Raw genomic sequence first — 8,309 nt, 5'->3', positions numbered from 1 at the left:
AAAGCACAAAGTCATACAGCTCCGTCAGCCTCCGTACAGTCCTGATGTAGCTTCCTGCGATTTTTGGTTGTTTCCAGAATTGAAAATGCCACTCAAAGAACACCGATTCGACGATAAAGAAACGGTCGAAATTAATACGATGAACGCTCTAAAGGCTATTCCGAAAAACGAGTTCCACGACTGTTTCCATAAGTAGAAAGGTCGTTGGCAGAGTATTCTACAATCAAATTGGGACTACTTCGAAGGATGCCACCAGCCTGATGACGCAGGATAACACCAGCAAGGAAATATGAAGGAAGGTCGGATACTTTTGGGACAGACCTCGTATACATAGTATTTTGTTACTATCGTGACAATAAATTGTGTAAGTGACGAGCGATTAACCGTGCAAGCGTTAGGCCGAGTATCGATAGCGCATCAGGTGAAATTTGAATGCCATAGAAAATGTCTGCCTACCAAAAGACTAGTTTACAACTCTCCAACCACATTATCTGAGTTGAAAAGAATTACAGATATTTGGGAAAATAATGAAGATATAAAGCATGTGATGTATACAGAGCATGCCGGAAGCTGTGACCAAAGCAAAGGGTGGAAACACAAGATATTAATATGCGTTAATAATGTTATGTACAGTAGTAATGTTAGTAGCTAATAAATTACTACAATTTGAACAGGCCTTTTAATTTTACAGAGTTTAGTTATTTCAAATTTTTCTCAATGAAGAAAATTTATTTCTCCACGATACTTCAAAGTATTTGAATGCTTTTAAAATACTTTTCTAAAATGGTCAATGTTCTATGTATATTCAGTTCTTTATTTGTTAGAGAGATTTTCAGACAAAATCGTTGGTGGACGAGATTGCTAATCAATTGTTCTCGAATTGTATACATGACGAGACTCGTCTAGTTGACTATTGTTGAAAAGCAACAGTACACGCAAGTGATAGAACTCCACAATAGACTTCCTACAAAACGTAGTTTCAACTGCGTAGAAAAACCTAATTCGATATTTCCATTTCACTTTGTCACAAAGAAATGCTGAACTTCGGTAATAAAACAGATAATACGTCTCTAAAAACTATAACAATATTTAATATTAATAATATTAAATTTAAACTGCACAAAAGCTTCACATTGCCATCACTGCATATTAAACAATTACTTATTAAATAGAAGACTCGATTTTCTTTATTAATTAAAGAACGATTTTTTCGAAATAATGACTTATGAACTTGTGTCGTTGTGGATTTCTTGACTTTAATTTTTTTCAAGTCATCTTTTTTGCAGAAGAAATATTTTTAAAAAATGTAACAATATCGCGATAGCAATTATTGAATATAATTTAATTTTTTATAGTACAATTAATTATTAAAAATGGACCAGAATTTAGCATTTCGGTAGATAATATCAGATATGAAAGAAATTCATTCGCCATACGCTGTACACGGCTGTAAGTATTGATCTTGGCAATCATAAATTGAAGTTCTTTTTATGCTCTCCAATAACATTGTTTTATTATAATCCCATTAGCATTTTATTACTTCTCGTTACAGTACAGCATGTTGTACTTATTAAGAAATAAATTTTTTAACGCGCGAATGATCGATGTCATCGTGACTGTATACTAGGGACTTTCATAGAAACTTTTCAAGTTACATTCGTTCATCTTACTTATATCTATTATAGCTTATTGTAGTTTATTACAGCTTAACTCCTTTCGCAAACTTTTAAAATGTTCAAAGCCCAAATTTAAAAAATTTGTTGATTTCTAAATTTTTATATTTTCAAATTTCCAACTTTCTAAATTTGTAAATGATTAAACTCTTATATTTTCAAATTTCCAACTTTCTAAATTTGTAAATGATTAAACTCTTATATTTTCAAATTTCTAATTTTCCAGATATTCACATTTTCAAATCTACTTTCTAGATTTCGAAATTTTTAAACTATTACATTTTCAGACCATTTTCAATTTCCAAAATTTTCTCAGATGTAAATAAGATTTTCTAGCTTTTCACATTTCTGAGTCCCAAATACCCAAATTCACAAATCTTCGAATTCCCATATTTTCATACTTCCAGACTTTACTTCCCTAAATTTCTGAATCACCTTTCCCCGTTTTGAAAGATTAATAATATGACATAAGTGGACTTTGAAAAATTTGTTAAAAATACGGGTAAAATATTTTTCAAGTTCTACAGCATAAAAGTTTTATCAAAATCGTGCAACGTTCAGTGGAGTCCCTTCTAAGTACCTTACCATCTAAAGTTCGATCTCGAAAATCACGCGAAAACGGGTCAATACAGGAACAAAATATTTAAGTAACGGAATGCTTTTTGATGTACTAAAAACAACCATAATTTCCCTACCTTGATACAAGAAGTCAACTCAGCTATGTTATATAAAATATGAAATTACCAAAATAATTAGTATTTGTTTAATAACAATCTTAAAAATATAAATGTTCGTTTAACAGAGCAAAATATACATAGTAAAATATTCAATTTCTTTACTTTTGAATAATTGCTAATTAAAATTCAATTTCCTTAACTTATGACGGTTCTTAACTTGCGGATGGGTCGAATTGTCCCAGGCTTTACTACACTTGAGATCTTCCACTTAATCAAGCTCCACTTTATCAACAGCACCGTCATAAATCTTCCTACCCCCTTTCACATAACAACTCTGAAAGGGTTTATCCCTTGAGATATAATCTCTTACGAACATATTTCTTAACAGCAAATTATATCCAGTCGTGAAGTTCACGGATATGTGGGAATCTATCAAAGATTTTACTTACACGCAAAACTGAAGTGGATGGATGATCGATGTCATTATCGTCTCAAGTTGATAGCTTCACCCAGTTTGTCATGAGTTCATAACATATAAATACAAAGTACATCCCCTTTTGATCATTTTTTAACGTTCTGTATAAAACATTAAAAATTAAAATATGATTTTGAGGAGAAATTCTGTAGTTTTATTATATAAAAGAATATTTGTAATGTTCTTTTTAACGAAGTTGTATATTCAAGGTTATTAGAGGCCATAACTATTGTAATACAAGCTTAAAAATTATGTGATTTATGCAAACTTAAAAAATTGTGGTGATAATGATTTAGTGATTTTGGTTGTGAACGTTATGTACGACTGAAATTTTGTTTAATTATCAATAGTCGTTATTGACGATAGTTCGCTTCGTTCTTGCTATTTAATGACTTTCTTGCATATGTGAGTTGAAAAATTTAGAGATACTGGTCGAATTTTTCAAATTAACTTGGAATTTTATTAGCGTAAAATCAGCGAAATTTGATAATTCAATAGCTAGCATTGATAGTAATTATTAAGTATAGAAGTTATGTTCAGAAGTTAGTCTAAAGTAAAGCTAGTTAGAAGTCTACAAGTGTTACTATTAGACTTAAATTATACAGGGTGTCTCACAATTAGTGTAGGTCCCTGAAATGAAGGGTAACTGACGTGATTCTGAATAAGATTTCCCTTTACAAAAATGGAGTTTGAAGCTTCGTTTTTGAATTATTAAGGAAAAACATGGACCAATCAGAGCGAGGGGATTATTACGCGTTGGACTACTACGCGTCGAATATCCACGCGTTAGATTACTACGCGTTGGATATCCACATGCTGGATTACTACGCGTTAGATTACCACGCATTAGATTCCTTCGCGTTAGATTACCACGCATTAGATTCCTACGCTTAGAATTATCACGCATTAGATTCCTACACTTAGAATTACCACGCGTTGCATTATTACGCGTTGAATTACTACGCGTAGAATATGCACGCACTAGATTACTACGCGTTAGATTACCACGCATTAGATTTCTACGCTTAGAATTACCACGCCTTGCATTATTACGCGTTGAATTACTACGCCTTGCATTATTACGCGTTGAATTACTACGCGTAGAATATGCACGCACTAGATTACTACGCGTTAGATTACCACGCATTAGATTTCTACGCTTAGAATTACCACGCGTTGCATTATTACGCGTTGAATTACTACGCGTAGAATATGCACGCACTAGATTACTACGCGTTAGATTACCACGCATTAGATTCCTACGCTTAGAATTATCACGCCTTGCATTATTACGCGTTGAATTACTACGCCTTGCGTTATTACGCGTTGAATTACTACGCGTAGAATATGCACGTACTAGATTACTACGCGTCAGATTACCACGCATTAGATTCCTACGCTTAGAATTACCACGCCTTGCATTATTACGCGTTGAATTACTACGCGTAGAATATGCACGCACTAGATTACTACGCGTTGGATATCCACACGCTTTATTAGTACGTGTTGGATTACTACGCATTGGATTACTACGCGTTGGATTACCACGCGTTGGATAACTACGCGTCTAATGGCGGAGTGGGCGTAATCCTCGCGCTCCGATTGGTCCGTGTTTTTCCTTAATAATTCAAGAACAGAGCTTGAAATCCCATTTTTGCAAAGAAAAATTTTATTCAGAATCACGTCAGTTATCCCCCATTTCAGGGACCTACAGTATTTGTGAGACACCCTGTATATGTATATTTATTTACGAAATATAATATGGTATATCAAATAATAATAACGCATTAGAGAATATAGATAACTAAAGCACAAATATAATTTTTACCGTTTGATTTTCGTGAATTTCAACAATTTTATTTCTTCTAATTTTCCTCACGTGTTCGCTCTTACAAGGCTCGTGTCCATTCCAATCTAACCACAAATACTTTCACGGTAGCTAAGATAATATATCGTCCTCTTATGGTTGAGCCACTAATCGAACACTCGACATGATCAATGATTAAATAAATGAGTCTTTCACAGATAAAGTCAATAATATATCTCGCTAATTCAATCAGTAACCGTTCAATATTATCGGTATTATCAATTACTGTTCACTATTATTGAGATAAGTTAATCACTGAGGATCATTTGATATTCATTGATCCAGAGTCAGAGAGCATTTGATTCAATTTAAATTAAAAGCTATTAAACGTATTAAACATACTGAAATTTTAAAAGTACACTTCTGCGTTTAACTGTACGTTCATTCTAGCAATACCGTGTCGAATTTTCTGCAGTATGTATGTGCTTGATAAACTTATGGTTTTAAGAAAGAAGAACACAAGTCACATGTGTGTTTGCGCTTCGGAACGATTGTTTAAAGTTTCAAGTATCGATATTCGCTGAACTTCTGTTGCCTATCCTTCGGTGGTTTATCTTTACTCAGCTTATGGCGTTATCTTGACTCGAGTGTAACCATTTATTTGTTATGATAAAAATGTCAAATGCAAAAATGTTTGTTAGCTAGGGTTATAATCAGTGGCGGAAATTAAAATCAGCGGGGATGTTGCCTCAGAAAATTTTTAACTTCTGTTTTAAAATTGTGTGAAATTATATCGCAATAGGCCATTATCGACCATGTATAATCTTTACTGTAGAAAGAAAGAATATAATACAATATAATACAATGTAATACAATGTAATACAATGTAATACAATGTAATACAATATAATACAATATAGTACATGCAATTAACATAATTTAGACCTAAATCACAATATCATGAAATTGAATTATTACATTATGCTAATAGTGTAATAATTTTAACTGTTATCTTGACGACAAAATCCTCAAGTTTCGAAACTATTTATTATTTCCTAATGGTTTTACTACTACAACATATTACCCGGTAGGCTTACGATACTCAACATATCAAAGATACACATTAATATTCAGTAATTCATCACACCAGGTGTGTAGAATACGAGGTTACTGCACGATATGATTTAATGACGTAATAATATCGTAGTGATGTGATTTAATGCCTTAATAACATCGTAATGATATAATCCACTGATGTAATAGCACCCTAAAACAGCAATATATCGCATAAATTTGAAGCTAAACATTTGCAGAAGATGCACAAGCTCTTCATTAATATTAAATGATCGATTGTCAGTGTAATGTGAATAATAATACATTTCGAAATATATTTAACCGTGTTAAACGATATGAACACTAACGCTATGTACTGAACGACAGTGAAACACTTTATAGAAGATACCAAAGAGATATGAGACTCCGCTTTTAAAGCGCTTTCAGTGTGATATGGTATTAAAAAAAAAATTTGACTGGTATTCTTTTTCTATCAGCAATCGTTCACATTGAAGAGGTCAAAATAACTCCTGAAATTGAAACTGAAAAGCGTATTTCGTTCTATATCTCAAAAACTACTGATACTGAAATAGTTGAAAAATATTGTTATTCGTATTTGTTTTTCAACGATAAATCTATGTGACTTTTAGTTGCGAAAATTATTAGAAAATGTATTTCGAATACGTGATGTTAATGTACAACGTAATATCAACTTTGCAAGTATTAATACCTGTACTTTAATACCTAAAGTGATAATCTTAACATCATATTTAAGAAAATAATAAAGAATAGTATGAGAAAGAAGTAAAGTACGAAGAAAAAGTAGTATGACAGATAAAAAATATTCAATATTATTTTTTTAAAAATTGTTTACCTGTCGTTCTACATAATATACTATATAACTAATATATAAGTTGTTATTACAAAGTACAAAATTAATTATAATACATTACAAAATACAAAATTAATTATAATACATTACAAAATACAAAATTAATTATAATACATTACAAAACACAAAATTAATTATAATACAATATAAAATACAAAATTAATTATAATACATTACAAAATACAAAAATTAATTTGTAATCTATACATAGAAGATCAAACGCACATACACGAAACGCAAGCAAATTTTGCATAAGGATTAGAGAAGGTCTAAGGGGAGCAACAGTCCCTGAGGGATCACATCATTAAAAAATCCTTATCCTTCGAACCGCTGAAAGCATTATTCAGCGAATGTTGAGTACGAATTTCAGATACATCTAATCGATGAAAAATACAAGATACTTTTTAAATTTTACAAAATTAAACTTTTGCACCGGTACGCATACTAATGTCTAAAAAATATTTATTTATGGTAATTTATCCTGTAACCCACGCTCAGTTTTTGTACCTCTGCTAATAACTGAAGGTTTCCAGAAAGATATCCAGCTAATAAAACATTTTTAGCAGACATTGTTTAAATACAGAAACTCGCAAATAGTAAGATATGCACCAAAAACAAAATTTACTTGAATGTATGCCTCATTGCAGGTGGAACTCTTTAACAATAATTATATAACAGTTTAACAACAGTTTAATAACAGTTTAACAACAGTTTAATAACAGTTTAACAACAGTTTAATAACAGTTTAATAACAGTTTAACAACAGTTTAATAACAGTTTAACAACAGTTTAATAACAGTTTAACAACAGTTTAATAACAGTTTAACAACAGTTTAATAACAGTTTAATAACAGTTTAACAACAGTTTAATAACAGTTTAACAACAGTTTAATAACAGTTTAACAACAGTTTAATAACAGTTTAACAACAGTTTAATAATAGTTTAATAACAGCTTAACAACAGTTTAACAGTAATTTTACCCGTTGCTTTATGGATCGAAATACAGCTGACTGTATTTATTCAAGAAGTTCAGAAAGGATCATTCAATATCTGTGGCATTTTGGACATAGTGCACCAAGTGAAACCTTGAGTAACACATGTTGAAAGCTCAACGAAGATATAAACATATTTGTATGTTGACATCACGATTCACTCGATACTGGTTTTGCAGCACTCGTAAAGGGTGTTTCAAACGACTTCCTTCCATTTCCACGCTCGATATTTTCTTCCTCTAGAATCATAACTTTCTTCAATATTCCACATTCGTATCGAATTATTTGAAAGCCGGTGATTTCGGTTATGTAGTTCTTCTAGGTCACTTATCGACATGATTTTCTTGTGAAATATTCAAAAGGAAGTTCAAAGGAACCATGCAACTGGTCCGCTTTTGATCGATCGCTCAGTTTAAGTGCTTTTTCACATTACATAAAGTGAACTTTAACGCCATCGCCATATCGATATTCTCAAAAATATATTATGCAAATATTAAAGTATTCACATAGAAATAAGCAGTGCCTGATAGCTAATTTTGAAGTACTGTGAGATCTCCAATAACGACGATAATTAGGTACGACAGTGATCTCCGATGCTGCTAATTAGAACATTTAACGAGAAACGGTATTGATAATTTAGTTCAATAATTATGTGAGGATTTTCTTTTGATCATATGTGATTACTATGGAAAATTATAATTACTTCAGCAGTGAATGAAATATTAGATATGAAATTTGG

At 31.6% G+C, this 8,309-nt stretch overlaps 1 protein-coding gene across 2 annotated transcripts in view; it reads left to right on the top strand.

Annotated features, from left to right (window-relative positions):
* The window catches only part of Ptp10D (Protein tyrosine phosphatase 10D), a 160,323-nt gene that overhangs the window by 132,338 nt on the left and 19,676 nt on the right, over positions 1-8,309 (top strand). The gene's annotated exons all lie outside the window — the stretch shown is intronic.

This window comes from Megachile rotundata, chromosome 1 (assembly GCF_050947335.1).
Source record: "Megachile rotundata isolate GNS110a chromosome 1, iyMegRotu1, whole genome shotgun sequence".
Taxonomy (NCBI): Eukaryota; Metazoa; Arthropoda; class Insecta; order Hymenoptera; family Megachilidae; genus Megachile; species Megachile rotundata.
This window is presented reverse-complemented; position numbering and strand designations above follow the sequence as displayed.